General features: G+C 37.0%; 1 protein-coding gene and 1 non-coding gene across 7 annotated transcripts in view; both read left to right on the forward strand.

The window, feature by feature from the left end:
* The window catches only part of NFIB (nuclear factor I B), a 233,444-nt gene that overhangs the window by 69,709 nt on the left and 143,875 nt on the right, over positions 1 to 19,860 (forward strand). The gene's annotated exons all lie outside the window — the stretch shown is intronic.
* LOC132492856 (U6 spliceosomal RNA) lies at positions 8,435 to 8,544 on the forward strand. Its single transcript, XR_009532911.1, has one exon. It is a non-coding gene; the product is annotated as a U6 spliceosomal RNA (small nuclear RNA).

Raw genomic sequence — 19,860 nt, forward strand, 5'->3', positions numbered from 1 at the left:
CTGTTAGAAGTCAGAAAGCCTCCTGGAATTTTCATCACGTGATTAGTTTTCATAGTTTCTGTGTATATATAGAGAGAAAGAATGAGATTTAGTTTTTAAACTGTAGACTTGATGACTAAAATATTCGCAAACTTGGTTAAATCCGTGATCTCTTTATGTAAGTACTGGATTTCTTTCAAGGTGCTGTCTTCTTACCAACATACTGTGCAAATAACTGCAGTTTAATATAGAGATAACTTGATGTGGTTAGATTTGGTAAACCCTCTTATCTTTCCAACATGCATCGTTTATTTAAAATGCATAGGCATATGTTCAGAACAAAGTTATTTTCAGTGCATATATATTCATTAGCCTGTGTGTGAAAGAACATTTCAAATAACAACCATCTTGATATTTGGTTTTCTTTCAAAACTTTCTTCCCTCTCCACCTTGGTTTAATTGAACCCTAGGCCTGAACTCTTTAACGCATTCCCATGGAGCCAGGGTACATTCGAATGTCTCAGACTGATACAACATTGCTTTGTTGATCATATACCCATGCATGATAAGATATGCATAAGAAGAAATCTGGTACAGAAGTATAAATAATACTTATCTTTAAGCCAGCATCTGTCATCTGCTTCAGCAGACAGTGCTTGCTTTCTTCCTAGCACAAAAAGGGCTGAAAGATTTATGGAGCAGCTTTGTTTGTGCTCCATGATGCTTAATCAATTTTTATTAAATTCTAAATTAAAACTTGGCTTTCACTACATCTCTGACGTATAGCACAAGGGGAGAGATCATGGTGCCCTGAAAAGGTTAGGCATGGGTGATCTGAATCCTCGATCTATTTCTTCCTGCAGGACTTTTCTTAATAACTTCTATAAGTCTGACCAAATCCTTGTAGGCTTGAGTAGGAAAAGATAAATACAACGCAAACTTTAGACTCTTAAGACTTCTAGAGAGAGGGGCGATTTGTAGTTTGTTTTTAATACTCTCATGCATGTTCTAATATCCGAGAAAAGAACACATGAATTATTTCAATGTGCAGGTAATGTGCTTACTTTGCATTTAGAATGGTTTAATAAGTGAAGACTCACTAGTTATGCTTACTGAGAATTCTTAAAGTTTTTGGTAATCGAGGCTTAACATGTTAAGCATCTGATGAAGACCTGGGCTTTGCAGCCTTTTTCTGCCTAGTTTACCTTGTAAGTTCTACATTTGCAATTTTCTGGTCTTTTCATACAGATGCTTTTTGTTGAATATCAGCATATGGTAGGAGGCCCACTCAGAGAAGCCAGTTTATAAATGACCATCTTATTATCTTTGTAACCTTATGTATATAGGGAACCTAGATTCATGAGTCAAATTGAATTTTTCTTTTTCAGGTAAAAGTCAAAAAAATTATACCTGTGATTGGTTTTCTTAGATTCTGTATCTGTAAGGAGAGGAAGAATGAGATTTAATTTAAAATATATTTTTCTGCTGAATACTGATATTTCTGGTTGTGAATTTGCTTCTTCTTACATCTGGTATATACCAGACTAACCTGTACATATTATTCCTTTGGACACATATTTGTGAGCCCTGATCCAAAAGTAGTTTATGTATCTACATTTCAAAGTATAAAGTTTCTTGAAGAGAAGGGGGTAGGGGTGGACAACTATGAAATTTGTTAATTATTGTTTATTTTCTAGGAAATATGGCAAGCTGTAAACTTAAGATCAGAATATCTGTGTTTTTGAATTATTTAATATGCTAGGAGAAAAGTGAATTAAAGAAAAATTTGGAAGCCAGTTCTACCATGCCCAAAGAATATTAATAATTCATGCAGCTCTTTCTCTCCCATCACTTATCTTTTCATTGCCACATTTGTACTTTTGTCTTATACATTGCCATGGTTTTCGTTATAAATGCCAAGTATAGATGTAGATGCCCATATTGACATATTCTGTTTATCTACTTAACTACCTAAGTCTTGACATTTCCCTAGCCTTGGTATTGCCTGGTATGCCATGCATATATAGCTAGGGTTGCAGTCTTTGATGATCTGGAATTATTCAAAAGCTCTGCCTGGAATGGTTAAATGGCAGGTTACTTCTGAATACATTTGCTCCTTCCTTGCCTAAAATATATTTGGTGCCTGAGTGTATTCTTACCATGTGCCTTCTTTCTCAGCTGCTGTGATTCAGAAAGACCCTTTGGAATTACTGTGAGAGTAGGGAAGAAACCCTGGATTACCAGAAATTAAGACAGCCCAGCTCAACTTGATATGTAACTTAGCTTTGAGGATGCAGTGTAGATGGTCCTGGCTTTCTAACCTTAGAACTGCATGTTGCACTGTCACTTGCCGGTGCTACCACATTGTGATACTTACAGCCTGTATAGCCAGAGAGGTTGTCTGCTTTCTGTGTTTCTGTGGCGTAATTTTGAGTAGATGAACTGAGGCGTGGGAGAGATTGCCAAATGAGGTAGTGATGATGGCTAAAGAGACTTGGACTTAGGGAGTGCTTTCTGGCAGAAGTTCAGCTCAGACAGTATCGTGTTTTTGACCATGGTACTTTAGACACTCTGCCAAGTGTTTGTAACGAGATAGGGCTGTTACTATGCTTTGCTTTTAACTTTACTTTTGCATACAGTACACCATTCTTGTTTTATAAACTGTGTCGCATACTTTTTGTACCTCTATAAACAAGTGAAGCTGTTGAGTTTTTGGATAAAGTTTGAAGCAGTCTTGTGTTGCTTCCTCTTTGCTTTATGCTCCAAGTTGAGAGCTGAATAGTGAGATCTTTTTTCACACCATTTATAATGCGATGCACATTTTGAAGGCAATTTAAATTCTTTTGGCTCCCCAGCCATATGCTTCAAAATGGAAGCATTATACATGTATGGATAGGGGACTAGGTAGGAAATTGTAGTGTAAAGATATATGGCTGGGTATGTAGTAGGGTGATACTATCCAGAGAGAAAGAGAGAGAGAGAAGGCGGGGGGATGTTTCACTCTCTAGGAATTTTTCCAAACTTTAGGCCCAATTTTGCTGAAGAAAATAATATTATACAAGAAGTTTAAAATGTTTCCACAGGCTATACAAGAACCTTTATACATGTAATTTATATGTCTAATGAGATTTTGGAACTTTACCGGTGTATTATTTGAGAAATTGGCAATATAGTCAAGAGGAATGAACTTTAAGGTATAATTTTTAATGGAAGGACAAAAACTAATATAAGCTAAAACTATAGTCCTGTTTCATTATTACATTTTTCCTTTTTTTCTTTTTTTTGGTGATTTTATTTTTCTCCATTCTCACCTTTGCCCCTCAATTTTTCTCAGTTTATTTCCACATTGGAAAAGTGAAGTGTAATATTCTCCTTAACACAGAAACCCTTTCACTCTGTCTCTCTGGAGATTCTTTTTATTGTTTTCATAATCCATTCTGCCTGAGTAGAAAACACCAGATTTCTCCAATGTTCTGAAAATAATTTTTACTTTGCTTAGATGGAAATATCCTGTTTCTGAACTTTCTCAGTATAATCATGTAAGTTTCTTGTCGTTATGTCACATTGATCACAAGGATATCGTTATAAATTAATTTGGCTGATGTTTGGATTGATATGCTTATATATATTTATGTTAGACCAGGGGCCCCTTTCTCATTCTCATTTAAACCTTGCTTCCTCATCTTATTTTCTTTCCCTTTTCCATCATAGATAATAAGTGACTTCTAATATTAGATCAGATACAGTACATAGTTCCTTCTATAACTTTCATCAGAAATGGGAGTGCTGTGTCAATCCAGCTGTTACTATAATATACTTTTTCCTGAAGAAAATAGCCTGTAGGTTAAGTATACCTCTGAAGCTTTTTTAATTTAGAATAATATTCCTAAAATACACACACACACACACACACACACACACACACACACACACACTGTTTTCTCCTTTGCTTACTTTACACTTAGAATTTATATATTGTTTTCTTTGCTACTGTTCTATAAAAAATAGTTTTCAAAGTTAAATTACTGTTCTAACATTTTGAAAGTAAAATACCACAAATCTTTTGGGTTAAATTATGGGGAATCATTTTGTTCCTTACAACAAATTTCTTAATTTTCATTTCTTAGATCCCTATGTCATGGGATACATTATTGGTCACTTTTATAGAATACAAATTTCTTTTAAACTTCATGGTCTAACATAACAGCCTTTAAATAATTACCATGTGGTGTACTTTCACCACCAGTTGACTTTATGTTGTTTAGGAAACACATGGGAGAGCTGGGAATTAGGAAACAAAAGAGAGAGAGAAAGAAAAAAACAAGAAGGACCTGAATTTCGGTCATTCATTCATTTATTTTTGAGAAGGGGTGGAAAAGCCCACAGATTCGTATCTCAGTAGGGTGAAGTTGTGTTACTGTTTATCTGTACCTTTTTCCCCCTGTGGCAAGAGACGTGAAGAATAGACACTCACTCCCAAAGACACCAAGTTCCAAAGCACTGACTCATGAGCCCACAATGAAATCCTAGGATGCAGCCATTTCCTACCTTTGTTTGGAAATGAACTGATTGGACCAGGCGGATGTAAGCCCTCAGCTGCAGAGCTTTACAGAAGGAAATGCTTTTGGTCTCTCTTAGGTACTGGATGCTGTTGAGCCACTTCTTTGTATTTGATGGGATCAGCCAGCGTGAAAATGTTTCCTAGCATGTAAAAAATTCAGACCGGGGCCATTCTGTGTGTTTGTGCTTATATAGTCTCCACCTGATGGCAGAGAGAAGCATCCCCTCTTTTTCATGCAGTGCATTTTAATTACGAGTATATGTATCAAACTCATCACCCTCGTTCTTTCTCTCTAGCTTAGTCTCATTTGTGTTTGCAGTCTCCCCATCTCATGGTGACTTCCCGGGGCTGTAAGCCCTGGCCCCTGCCTCCCTCTCCTGCCCAGGTCACACTCCACCTGCTCTCTTAGCATCCGCAGCGCTGGCCTTCTCGCCACTCCTCCAGCACTTTGCTCTCCCTGTTCTTGCTGCTGGGAAGCCTTTCTCCCCAGATCATTGCAGGGCTTGCCCCCTCACCTCATCCAGAGGTATGCTCAGAAAGGCCTTCTCCCACCACTCCATCCATTGCTCCCTCCTCCAAGCCTTTTTTCCCTTACTCTGCTTGACTGTTCGCCCTATCTCTCCCTGGCATATTTTATATTCACCTGTTTCCTGGTTTACGGCTTCTCACCCCCACCAGCTGTTAGCCTCATGTGGGTTCGAACTTCGATCATTTAGCACTCTTTTGCCTGGGCCTAGAACATAATAGAACATAGGTATAGTACCTAGCGCAATGCAGAACCTGGCAGATTCATAATAATGCCTGTTGAATAAACAATGTAGACCTGATAGAGATGGCGCTTACCTCTTCTGCTGGGCCATTTGACAAGTTATATAGCTTCTGGATGCCTTGGCTTTCCCATTTGATGAGTGGGGAACAACATTTTGCATACCTCAGAGGCATCATGGGAAGTTGAATAATGGTAAGTGAGCTTTAATCATGAGGAATAAAAGATCAAACATGAATTTTCTTTTATGAAACGGAGCTCTGAAATAATGAAAAGAGCCTGTGCCCGATGGGCAGGGATATATCTTAGATACTGAGGATTTTCCGTGTATGTGCTGTTCCTGGACCCTTTTTCGGTGATATTGCTTGTAATGAGCCTCTGAGGATAGACGAGGTGAGAGCTAAGGATAAGCTTAAGGATAAACTTAAATTTGAAGGATAATTTGGCGGCCGTAGTAAAGCAAGCGAATGAGATAAATGAAAGAAGTTGGCTCTAAAGAGAGCATTTGAAATTCTAGCTTTTTGTCATATTTACCACCTTCAATTCTCAGACCTGATCGTTTTCAGTCAATAGCCTTTCTGGGATTTCCTGAAGTGTGATTTTACCTTGAATGTATCAGAGCTGGAAATAATTGTTTATGTTTATGCAGTTCATAATTTTGCAGTTTAGTTTGTGTGGGTTAGTGGCCCTACTGTTCAACTGGATGGCAAATCTGTGCTAGGAGGATACCATATGTACAAGTATTTTCTTAAATAATGTTGGCGTTTGCCACTGGTGTTAGGGGAAGAAGGGAAAAAAATGAGAGTAATTCTGGAAGCCCTCCAGTAAGGGGTTAGGAAAGAACTTAGGGACAAATGCTCCTACTTGGAACACAACACCAAATAGTGGTTTTTTTGTGTTGTTTTTTTTTTTAAGAGAAGCCAAAATTAAACACAGTAGAGTTTACTGTTTGCTAATCAGCATGTGTTTACTTTCTCTTCCAAAACTGAAGTTGCCAACCAATACATTTCCTACCCAGTGCTTGAATCTGTCCAAATAAACATGGGAAGTAGTAAAACAATGACACCACATGAAAAATATATCCTCATTCATTAAATAGAATCCAAAAAATTCTCTGGAATTTAATTCTAGCAATGAAGTGAGAATTGTTTGGTCTACTAAGAGGGGATAGTGACTTCCTGCCTCGGTTAGTCCAGCCGAGAAGAATGTGTTTTTAAGTTTCCATACAACTCTACGTACATCGGCCTAAACCTGGAGAAACATAAATGCACTATTTCATGTAAGCCCCTCACCCACATTCCCAGAGGATGAGGGCATTTTGGGTATAACATAGTTTTATGATAATTACGAGCTTAAGCAGCTTGTAGAATTCAAATAATCAATTTTAATTTCTGTCTCCATCACTAATGATTACTGACAAGCAAGTTCTCAAGATGAAATTATGGAGTCTTCCTCTGGAGACTGCAAACGTAAAGAAAAAGAGAAGTTGTAAAGAGATGGTTTTATTTTGTGGTCAGTCAGTTTTGGAAAATAAATTCAAAAGCAGTAGCTACAATCAGCAGTACAGAGAACCTTACATTCATAAGGATACCAGTTTACTTTAGCTGTTAGTGAGCAGTTCCATGTAGAATTGTTATCTATAATGTATATGTATATCTTTGGGAAGAAGTTTTGTTATAGGGATGCAAGATGGAGGTAGAGTGATTACTACGGTATTATTTTTATGCTTTAAATTTGCATTTTAAAAATACCCAGTGTAGTCTTCATACTAGAGGCCAGACACCCACAGAGCTGACTTCTGTCTTCTATCAAAACCTGCTTTGGGGAAATTAGTCATTTACTCTTTAATGTGAGTTTAAATAAATGCATTGAGCTTTCAGTAGTAATTACATTAAAAACTCTATGAGTATTGTAGAGTTAAGTAGTTCAAGTTCAAGCCTTGGGGAGAAGTGGTGCAGTCTAGTAGGGACAGGCACTCTTTCTGACAGAACCCTTCCTGCAGAGATGACTGCTTCTTTCTCCGTGGACAAATAAAGCCAGCCCCTTGATCTTTACTATCAGGCAGGTCCCAGTGATGCTTCCGGTGAGCAGCAAAACAAAAGGTAGTCGGTTCTTTGAAGGTGATTTAGCACCTAATTGTTATTCAACATTACATTTTAAGTCATTCTAGCTATTGCAGTACAACAGTGCTTTTTTTTTTTTTAATAAGAATTTAATTATCTGAACAAATTTACTTCTTGGATTTAGTTTGGTAAATGGCGTATAACCAAATAATAGTTTTGAGTAAAACTGACATCACAGCACATGAAAACCCAGAGGGGTCTTTTAGGATGAGATAGCATATGTCAAAGTCATCAAGTGAAAGCTGTATAAATATTGGTTGTTGCCCTTGTTATCTAATCTAATCATTTACAGATAAGGAACCTGAGGCCTTTGGCACTAAAGGAATCACCTAGGCTAGGTAAGGAGCAGTCCAGAACTGAGTTCCTAAATACAGAACGCATTCTACTCTATCAGGCTGCCTCCCAAGTTTTAAATAGTATCCCATGAACACCAGATCTTTTTTTTTTTTTAACTTTTCCGAGCTTGAATTTAAAGGAATAAAATCTAGAGACTTAGTGATTATTTCCTAAAAAACTAGTGTCAACAGCTGCTTTCAATGTTCAACACATACCTTAGTATGTATCAGTCAAGCTGTATAAGAAAGTTATTTGTTCTGTGTAACTTTTCATCTGCCAATCATATATATTGATGTGCACATAGATTTACATACCTATATATTTCCTGGTGTTAGAGAATGAATATATTGTACATGGAGCATTCTGTGTATCCTTTAAACTGAAGAAGAAAGTGGAAAGATTTTAGAATAGTCAGAGTTCATTCAGCCAGCCACTCAGTAGTAGTATGGATAGTGGAAATGCAAAGATGAAGACTGACACAGTTCTTGGCTTTATGGGAATTAGTACCTCAAGTAACTGTAGGGTATGGATATAGGGAGGCAGTCAATCAAGTCTGATGAAAGTATGGGGAAAGTTATGGTGTTGAAATATAGAATCTTATGGGGACAAAAAAGAGACAGACGCATACACCAGATCAGTGAAGGCGGCCAGAATAAAAGTTAACTAGGGGTGCTCACTTCAGCAGCACATATACTAAAAAAATTGGAACGATACAGAGAGGATTAGCATGGCCCCTGCGCAAGGATGACATGCAAATTCGTAAAGCATTCCACATTTTTATATGACCCAGCAATCCCACTACTGGGCATATACCCTGAGAAAACCATAATTCAAAAAGAGTCATGCACCACAATGTTCACTGCAGCACTATTTACAATAGCCAGGACATGAAAGCAACCTAAGTGTCCATCGACAGATGAATGGATAAAGAAGATGTGGCACATATATACAATGGAATATTACTCTGCCATAAAAAGAAACAAAATTGAGTTATTTGTAGTGAGGAGGATGGGCCTAGAGCCTGTCATACAGAATGAAGTAAGTCAGAAAGAGAAGAACAAATACCGTATGCTAACACATATATATGGAATTTAAAAAATGGTTCTGAAGAGCCTAGGGGCAGGACAGGAATAAAGATGCAGACATAGAGAATGGACTTGAGGACACGGGGAGGGGGAAGGGTAAGCTGGGATGAAGTGAGAGAGTGGCATGGACATATATACACTACCAAATGTGAAATAGATAGCTAGTGGGAAGCAGCCGCATAGCACAGGGAGATCAGCTTGGTGCTTTGTGTCCACCTAGAGGGGTGGGATGGGGAGGCTGGGAGGGAGATGCAAGAGGGAGGAGATATGGGGATATATGTATATGTATAGCTGATTCATTCTGTTATAAAGCAGAAACGAACACACCATTATAAAGGAATTATACTCCAATAAAGATGTTAAAAAAAGAAAAAAAACAAAAGTTAACCAGGGCAAGGGCAGTGGTATTCCAGGAAGAGGAAACAGCATGTATGAAGACTCAGAGAGAGCTCAGGGTTGAAAATAAGGTCAGTAAAGGTAAAGCTTCAATAGGCAAATCTGCAAAAACATTGTTTTAGGAATTCCTCAAAAGAATCAGTCTGCCAGTCTTCCTTATAAGTTTCCATTGGAGGCTCTTACACTATACGTGAAGTTGTTTTTTCTGACATAGTATTTGTTCTTTATATTGATTTTCAATCATCTAACATTCTCCGTAATGTCCTATTTGAGTAAAATTATCATTATCATCTATAGACATATATTTCTTAAGCTCCTACCTGTTATGAAGGCCTGCATACTAAGACTGCCACATCTAAACCCCGATTATAGTAAAGGATTTAAAGTTGAAAATATTAGGTTGTTCTTGGTCTGTTCAAAGAGACCAAGTGTACATCCTTGCAGCTACTTTTTTCCCTACAATTCTTTGATCTGGTGATTTCACCTCATTATTCCTATTCCAATTCCCTTGGTTCAGTTTCTTAAAAAATGTATTTTGAAATATTTAAGACATACAAAAATATAAATGTTTCAACAAACTCTTGCATGCATCACCCAGTTTAAGAAATAAAATTTTGTTTAAGTTTATTTGACTAAGATTTAAAATAATTAAATAAAAAATTTAAATGAATGTATGAATAAAGAAACAAAAATTTAAAAATAGATTAATAATATCCCTGCATGCCTCTTCTCCCCAGTCTCATTCCTTCTTATCCTGCTACATCAAGCAGTAGCTTCTCTCTTACATGTTGCAGTTAATGGGTTCTTGTTCCCAGTACTTTTATTGCATGTACTTTTCTGGCACATGCATTTTGTAATGTTTCTGATGCTGAGAACTCAAATCTCTCTGCCATCCAATCTAGAGAGTAATCCTCTGACATTTTATTGAAGGATAATTCCTCCTAGGTTTGACAGTGAGTCAGTGAGTCAGAAGACTCCAGGCTCCAGTGCTGTGTTTCCAAGGGTTACAGAAGTTCTCTAAGCATCTTTCCTTGACGTATAACATAATAAGAAAGCATTGCCCTTGACTTTTGTTTTGGTAATTATAATCAATAGATGCTTTATATATGTAAGAAGATGCATACATTTCAGAACAGTTTTCCTTTTGAGTATTGGAATGAGTGCTAATGATGATGAAAGTGTCCTCTGCTCATTACTTCGGATCAAAATTGATGGACTCTAATTAAACTGAAATATTTCAGCTCACAGTACTAGTTAATTCTGCCTTGTATATAGGCTCTCTTTGCAATATATGCAGTTTGCAAACAGATATTAAAGAATAACAGCAAAAGAGCTGAATACTGAACCTCAAACTTTACCAAACCTCTTTATGGTAAATTGTTAAATGTTTTTCATGAAAATTTTGGGATCACTTTCTGAGAAATTCCTCCACATCTAGAAATTTCAGTTTCCAGTTACCCATGAAGGAATGGAAATGATTTACTTATTATTTGCATTTGGAAAGAGTATTTTAAAGCTATATTTGTGGGGATATCACAATTTCAACATGATTTACTATCTTTAGGGTTAAACCACATGTGTATAAAGGATCTTTTGAAGAGCAGTAGTAATACAGTTAGTTTAGGAAATGCCACAACTTCAGCTTCCTGTTCTTTGCCTTGGCTTTCTTAAAAAGTGAAGACTTTCTGCTCTGTCCTGTCAAGAGCAAATGCAGCATGTGTTAGCAGAAGGAAGGAACCAGAGGCAGGCCTGCCCTCTTGACCTGTCCTGCTGGGCGTGTCAGTTTGCTAGATGAGACCTGGCAGCCCCTGGGCTCTGAGTCTGGGGACCCTGCAAGTAGGTGGGGGCATTCCTGATATCTGTGATCATAGCTCCCTGTAGGTGCAGAAGACACCACAGCGGCCAATGAATCCATCTAAATATTTAAGTAAAGTAGGACGAATAGTTCAACTCATCTTAGGAACTTGTCAAAATATAGGATTCTATGAATCATTTACGAGACATAAGAGTATAAGGAGTCTGTTAGATTTCTAATTTGAAATTTTCTAAGGTGATGTCCATCTTAGAAAAGAATATAATACTAAGACTTGATCCCTAGCCCTCTAAGAAATTCAATGGACCTCTGGGCTTCCTTCCTTTCACCTGCTAACCTTTGTCTTCCAGTCTTCCTTTTCTCAATTCCCATTATGTGGAGTAAATGTGGTGGCTTTTATTTCTTCCTTGCCTTTCCCTGAGCGGGTGAGTGGTGCCAACAGCTGAGTGTCTTCTTCAGAGAGCATCTAGGACCACTGTGCATTTTGTGTGTTTGGTGGTGGGCAGGCCAGGCACGCACAGAGTTAAGCCCACGGCTGCTCTGTGTTAACTGAGCATTTCTCAGTGTAGCCGGGTCGTAATCCCTAAGCAGATGCTTCAGGGGTCTTGTTATTGTCCAGAAGTGGCTCTTGTATGAGAAAAATGCAGCCATGCAGAAATGGTACACACACTGTTGACTCGCCCACCATGGCTTAAGGTTTTTCCTTTATAACATCCATGAACCCATTTCATCTCTACCTAGCCAGAGAGTGTTGGCGCCTTCCCTCTCGCTACACCTTTAACTCGTTAAAAATAAAAAATTAAACACCAACGACAATAAACTAGAATCACATCATAACGTTCCCTACTGATAAGAGGTTCTGGTTTTCCTTGCCTTCTTTTCAGTTTGTCGTTGTTGGCCCAGACCTTGCCCCTTTCTCAGGTCTTTCAGCCGCATCGTGGCCTTTCAAAACTTTTAACTCCTGTAATACTATATTTTGTGAAGAAGGGAAAAAAATGAGATTTTTTTCCTCCTTGCTTTTGTTAACCCATTCTTGTTTTAGGCTCCAACAAAAAGGGTTTTTGTTAACTGGAGCTTAAAATCGACCAGCTTGCAAAGTATTCTCCCTTTTTATGCAGGGAGGATTAGCTTGGCATGTTATGCAGTTCCCTTGTATGAGCCATTCACGTGTCCTGTCAGAAGGTGTATAATTACTCACTTCACCATCAGCAATCATTCTTAAGTTAAAACCTGTTTTAAACCTCTCATTAATATAAATCATACCGGGAAGGTAGAAAATACACCTTCAAAAAGAACGAAGTGTTAGGGAGCTAATCTGTTCTTTTCATAATAGACCCAGAGTAAATAATTTTTACTTAGCGCTTTTCTCTCTTTGCAATCAAAATAGTTTGTGATAAAAGATCGCGTACCAGGGATTGCATAAATGTGCAGTGTTTTATTCAGACAGGATTGGGCTTCCTGCTTGGTGCCAGCCTCGTTTTCTCTCTGTCACCCTTGAACAGTGAAGTGTGTAATCCTCCATTCTTTTAAAGTCAGCCCCCTGACAGAATTTCCTCTCTCTCCCTCTCTCTGTCTCTCTGTCTCTCTTTCTCTGCCCTTCTCTCTATCTCCCCCCTCCCTCTCTCTCGCCCTTTCCCTCTCCCTCTCTCTCTCACACACACACACACACACACACACACACACACACACAAAGAGAGAGATTCAGGAGTAAAATGTTTTCATTTTTCAGGTTTTTCTTTCAATGAACTATCCCAGCGTGCTTGGCTAGCTAGCAAGCAGTCTGAACGTATAAATAATGCCTCAAAGTATGATTTTTCTTCATGGAAGAGCCTTAGGCAAAGGACTCAAATATCCACGGTCTGTTTATTCATTAGCAACGTGTTCTAGTACAGGTATGGTAGCTCTAAAGGCATAGCTCGAGTTACTCATCTTCCTAACATACAGAGGCTGCTTCTACTCTTCCTCCATGCCTCCCACACCAGAATCTCCCTGCCACTGTATCAGACCTGTTGTGGTTGTGGAACATTCAGTCCAAGTTGGGGCCTCAAGATGAGGGAGTTAGGCAGTCTCTGAAAAAAATGTCTCAAATTCTTATACATCCTGAAAGGCCCAGCCAGATCTGGCCTTTGCCCACCTCTCCAAATTCATTTCTTTTCTCCCTAGCGCTTCTGACTCATCATCTTGACAGTCTCCTTTTTCTTCTTTAAATTTGCCAAAGAGCCCTACTCTTTTATACCTAAGGGACTTCACTTCTACTAACCCCATGTGTCCCAGTCAATTTTTACTCATTCGTCAGGTCTAAATTTAAGCCAGTGTCCTTTCTTTTTTCCACATTTTTTTCAATTCACTGCCAACGATGTACCAGAAGTTATTCTAGGTCCTTGAGATTCAGGGTTACTTTGAACAGATGACATCCCTGCTCTCATGGGGCTTATATCCTAGGAAAGGCCTTCAACATAGAAGTCTTCTTGGGCATTCCAATCCATGTGGGCCCCCTTGAAGTTGTGTTTCCGTAAGACTCTATGAGTCTTCATTGCATTTTCTTCACTCTGAAGGAATAAAGGAATGGCTGTCTCCCTGTCCCCAAACATCTTCCAATTATACTCTTCCTGAATTCTTTTACATCACTCTTACACTGTCTGAAACGTTACACTAATTAGAAATTTGTTGGGATTGACAGACTTTTTCTTAAAAACTAAACATCAATTACCAAAAGCAATTGTTTTAAATTCATATCATCTGCTTTTCTTTTAGCACCTGGTGGACAGTAAAGGCTGCAGGAATGAGGACAAGGTTAGGTTGAGAGGTGATGCTTTTAGTACCTGGAACAGTGGGAAGTCCAAGGTGGCTGGCATGGGGCACAGGACCTGGGAGGATGGGTGTCAGGGAGATGGGAGTGCCCACAGGGAGAGAAGAGGGTTTGGAAGTTAAGGTTGTCTTTCTTTAGGAATTTAAATAGAGAAAGCTACGTCCCCCTTTTCTTTTTTGTCCCTTGGGAAAGAAGGAAAGGAACTAAAATTAGTTAATTTTTTACGTGCCAAGGACTTTACCTATCTTATTTCTTTTTTTAAAAAATTTCTTTTAAGGCATTATTTTATCTCCAGTTAATATTTAAAGATCAGGTCTCTTTAATTCCAGAATTAGAACATGTAAAACTGACACTCTGTAGCCTCTGGGTACTCAATTAATGTCTGTTGAATGAATGAATTCACTGTATAAAGACTTGTTCTCCACTTTGGCATGAGTCTTCAAGCCAGCTTCCCTAGACTTAGATTTCATGTTGGTACTATTGGTATCGTAGCTGAAGTGCATTCAGGGTTGAATTGGGCTTTGTGGGCTGGTATGAAAACCTAGTCACCTTGTATGATATTGTTTTGATAGGAGATTTCAATGTGATGTCCAGACCACTGACTCACCTATGAGCTTTTGGAGCTCTATTCCTTAGTAAGTTGGGGGTTACCCGTATGTGAATACAGAAGTGATATGAAATTAAATCTTACGTATTCTGTTTTCTTGTGATACTTAGGATACTTCTAATTGAGTTTAAGTGGTTCTCTCTCTTTCTTTTTTTTTTTTCATAAATCTCCCCAAAGCCTTTTTTTTTTTTTTTTTTTTTTTTTGCGGTTCGCAGGCCTCTCACTGTTGTGGCCTATCCCGTTGCGGAGCACAGGCTCCGGATGCACAGGCTCCGGATGCACAGGCTCAGCGGCCATGGCTCACAGGCCCAGCCACTCCGCGGCATGTGGGATCTTCCCGGACCGGGGCATGAACCCGTGTCACCTGCACCGGCAGGCGGACTCTCAACCACTGCGCCACCAGGGGAGCCCAAAGCCTTTTTATAAGTAGGTAGTATACCTAATAATGTTAGTCATAAAAGTTATCACCTAAAAAAATTTAAAAGAAGTCAAGGGAAAAAAATAATTTCTAAGATCCCCCAAATATAAGATATTTTGACATGTCCCTGTTTCATACTGAGTCACCAGGAACATGACATTAAGCTGATTTTGATTTGGGTTCAAGTGAGAGATAAACCACGTTGGTGACGAACTTTAATAAGATTAAAATACAGTCACAGAGAGAGACCCCAGATGGACTGAGAGAGGCAAACCATGAAGTCCTTTCTTATGTAATGGTAAAGCCTGGCCAGAAAGGAAGCTTTTTCACTGGAATATTTGCAAAACTGCATACACCAATTTACAAGCAGTTTGAATTTGTATGTAGTTGACATATTTCAAAAACATTAAATGTTGAGATTGACATATATACACTAGTATGTATAAAATAGATAACTGATAAGAACCTGCTGTATCAAAAAATTAAATCAAATAAAATTCGAAAAAAAAAGACATTAAGTGAAGAGTGAAATGTTTGCTATTTTGACCACTAAATTTGAGTGTGTAGTGGGAGTAGGTAGGATTTAGTGCATGGGCTCAAGTAGAAGATTATTTGGTTGAGATGTGGGAAGCACTAGTAAGAAAAATAAGGTTCATATTGACTCAATATGAACCTTATGACTCAGTATGACTCAATATGAACCTTTGATGTGTATGTTTCTATTCCTATATAATAACTCTTAAAGTCAGCTTCAACACAGTATATTTACAGTTACTTCTACTGTTCCTATAACAATTTTAAAAAGATACATAGGAATGCAAAGTTGGATTTGAAATCTGATTAAAGGAAGAGTAAATGAATGATTCAAAATGAGTTAAAAATGAAATTTTGTCTTTAAAAGGTATTATGTTAAAGTACACTTGGAAAGAGAAATTATGTAAAATTAAATTCATAGATATAGACTCTTCCAAAGTACCAAGAGACACGGTAGTTCAGTGGATGGAACACAGGCTCTGGAAACCTGGGAGGCTCTTCTCTGCATCTCACCAGCAGCATTAACTCTAGCAAATTACTTAACCTCTTGAGGCCTCTCTTGTTCCTCACCTGTAAGATAGGGCCAATAATAATAGTATCCACCTTGACAGTCTGTATTGAGAATTAAAGCCAACTTTTGTGAGGCTTCTTATAAATGCCTATTTATCAATGACGTCTCACACGGTGACTGTTCTCATCAACAATTATATAGCAGTAGAGGAAATAGATATTTTAGAAAAATTATTACAAGTAAGTCACAACGTATTGTTATTATCTTCCTGTTTTCATGACAGGATTCCTATTACTTAGATTTGGGAAAATATCCAATTCATGAAAATCCAAAGCAGCTCTGCTTTTGTTCTATAATACCTGTTATAATACATTTCAAGTTTAAAGAGGGACATTTCAGAACAATGTTCATTGATTTAAAAAATTCATCAATTTTTTGTTCATTCAGTAAACAGTTTCTGAGTACCTAGTAATATTTTATGTCTTATATTAACCTCTGGGAATAAAAAGTGAAGGCTGTTTCCACAGTCATCCACAGGGATGTCACAGTCTAAGAATAAAGTTTTACCAAGGAACTGGTAATACACTAGACAGTGGTAAGTGGCAGAAAGCTTTGAACTGATAAATAAGGTTTTAAAATTGTAGTATTTTGGGGGCATCCTTAGGAAGGATTCTACACACACACAGAGACACAAACACACCTTGAGTTTATAAGTTAGAAAGCCATTTGAAATGTAAACAAAAAAGTCATTTAAAATTTTTAGTCCATAGCAAAGACAGAATTATCTGAATAACTCTAATTGTTCATTTCTAAGGTGTCCTTGGCTGTATTAATCTAATGTTTATTTTAAAAATGTGATTAGCAATTATCTGGAATGCTTTTAAAAATATATGCTTCAGTTAATAAAGGTCATGTTAAATTTTTTTTTGTTTTTTGTTGTTTTGAGACTCATAGTCTTATATATTCATTGCTGTTCTTGAGGGTGTTTTTACTGAATAGATTTTAATGAAATATATTCTTTAAATACTGCTTATTGGCTTACTGGATGAGAGATGATTCATCTCTCAATGAATTAATATTTTCAGTTTTGTTACAAAGCCAAATTGTCATCATTAAATGATCTTAGAAAAAAATAACGTTCTTTAAAATGTAGAGTACATACCTTCTCAATTAATTATTTTGTCAGTGTTTATTGAACAATGAGAGCCAATTTAAGATTACAATAATTGAATCTTCTGAACTAGTGTTAAAAAATTTACCGGATCAATGTTCTAAGTCATTATTTTAATCAATTTTGTTGAAATGAGATCCATTCAAAAGGAAATAACACATATTTCACCACAATGACCAAATATTATGTACAACCAATGTAAAAGAAAAATAATTAGAAACAATTATATTGGCCTGGGCCTTTAAATATTTTGTTCTGTGTTTCCAAATACTTTTTGGATCTTTTTGTAGACAATGACAGCAACTTTGGGAGTGAATCCTGAGAGTTTGGTAGAACTAGATCTGCTTCTAAGCTTAATGCCTGCTTATTAAGCTGGAAAACATTACTATTTTTTATATTAGACTTTAATATCATAAATGATGGCCTTTTCATGTTGTTTTCATAAAACAAAATTTGCTTATAAACCCAAAGCCATAAAACCACAAAAACCCCAGACACAATCCATCACTTTGTTCCATCCTGAGTTCACTTTATTGCTTTCAAATACATTATATAAAGTGCCCTGTACTTGAGGAAGAATATAGTGTAAGGATGAATCCAGTACCAAATAATCACTGGCCTCTTAAGGACAGCATTTATATTTATTTATTTTCTCATAGCATTCCTTAGGATTTTAAATCCTTGGATATCCAAATCAAATGCATTCAAGTAAACAAAGCTACAGGTCATATTTAAAAAATGCTTTCAGAGGAAAATTTATACAATTCAAAAACTACTTAATGTCCTTGAAGGGAAGAAACTATATACCTACATTAGTGGTAAAGAAAATATGAAACTGGAAAATATATAATTCTGGAAAAAAACAAGACAGGGCAGATGATTAAACTGAGATCATATAAAGCTTGATTTTTGTTCAGGACACTTTCCATTTCAATTATTCTCTTTAGTTCTTAGCTGTTTATTTTTAGTGGTGAGATCATAGTTTTCCATGATTAGGGAAATAGGGTCTCCATACGGAACTATGATGTGGAGTCCAGAAAAAAACTGTGGTATCAGTGGAACAGAGGTCTCAGCAAATGCTGGTGTAGTTTCACCCCCAACCCCAGTATTGAGAAATAATTAACATACATCACTGTATAAGTTTAAGGCGTACAGCATGATGGTTTGATGTATATTGTGAAATGAATACCACAACAGCTTTAGCTAACATCTATTTTCTCATATAAAGAAAAAAAGGAAAAAAATTTTTTCCTTGTGTTAAGAACTCCTGGGATTTACTCTCAACGACTTCCCTATATATCATACAGCTGTGTTAGCTATAGTTATCATGTTGTACATTACATCCCTAGTACTTATCTATCTTGTAACTGGAAGTTTGTACCTTTTGACCACCAGCCTCCAGTTCCCTCTCTGCCCACCTTCTGCCTCTGGTAATCACAAGTTTGATTTCTTTTTCTGTGAGTTTGTTTGTTTGTTTAGATCCTACATGTAAGTGAAATCATACAACATTTGTCCTTCTCTATCTGACATATTTCCCTTAGCATAAGGCCTTCAAGGTCTATCCATGCTGTCACAAATGGTAGGATTTCTTCTTTTTTATGACTGAATTATAGATAGATAGATAGATAGATAGATAGATGGATGGATCTCACAACTTTTTAATCCATTCACCTGTTGATGAACACTTAGATTGTTTCTATGTCTTGGCTATTGTAATTAATGTTGCTATGAATGTGAGTGCAGATATCTTCAGAGTTAGTGTTTTTGTTATCTTTGGATATATTCCCTTTTCTCCACATCCATGCCAACATTTGTTATCTCTTGTCTTTTTGCTGATGGCCATTCTAACAGGCAGGAGGTGATATCTCATTGTGGTTTTAATTTGCATTTTCCTAATGACTAGTGATGTTGAGTATCTTTTTATGTACCTGTTGGCCTTTCATACATCTTCTTTGAAGAAATGTCTATTCAGTTTCTTTGCCCATTTTTAATTATATATATTTTTTGCTACTGAATTGTATGAGTTCTTTATATGTTTTGGATATTAACCCCTTATCAAATATATGGTTTTCACTTTGTTGATGGTTTCTTTTGCTGTACAGCTTTTTAGTTTGATATAGTCCCACTTATTTATTTTTGATTTTGTTGCTTGTGCTTTAGATGTCATATCCAAAAAATCATTATCAAGGCCCATATCAAGGAGCTTTGTTTCTATATTTTCTTCTAGGAGTTTCATGGTTTCAGGCCTTACATTTAAGTCTTTAATTCAATTTGAGTTAATTTTGGGGATTAGTATAAAATATGGGACCAGTTTCATTTTTTTGCATGTTAAGAGCTAATTATCTCAGCACTACTTATATTTTAAAAAATATTTTACTGACGTATAATTGATTTACAATGTTGTGTTAGTTTCTGCTATACAGAGAAGTGATTCAGTTACACATATGTGTACATCATTTTTTATATCCTTTGCCATTATAGTTTATCACAGGATATTGAATATATTGGGTTGACAAAAAATTTGTTTGGGTTTTACAAACTTTTTGGCCAACCCAATAGTTCCCTGTGCTATACAGTAGGACCTTGTTGTTTATTCATTCTATGCATAATCATTTGCCTCTGCTAATCTCAATCTCCCAATCAATCCCTCCCCCTCCACCCCTCAGTACCAGTTATTGAAGGGACTGTCTTTTTTCTGTTGCGTATGCTTGGCTTTATTGTCAAATATTAGTTAACCATATATGCTTGGGG

The sequence above is a fragment of the Mesoplodon densirostris genome, chromosome 6, assembly GCF_025265405.1.
Source record: "Mesoplodon densirostris isolate mMesDen1 chromosome 6, mMesDen1 primary haplotype, whole genome shotgun sequence".
Lineage (NCBI taxonomy): Eukaryota > Metazoa > Chordata > Mammalia > Artiodactyla > Ziphiidae > Mesoplodon > Mesoplodon densirostris.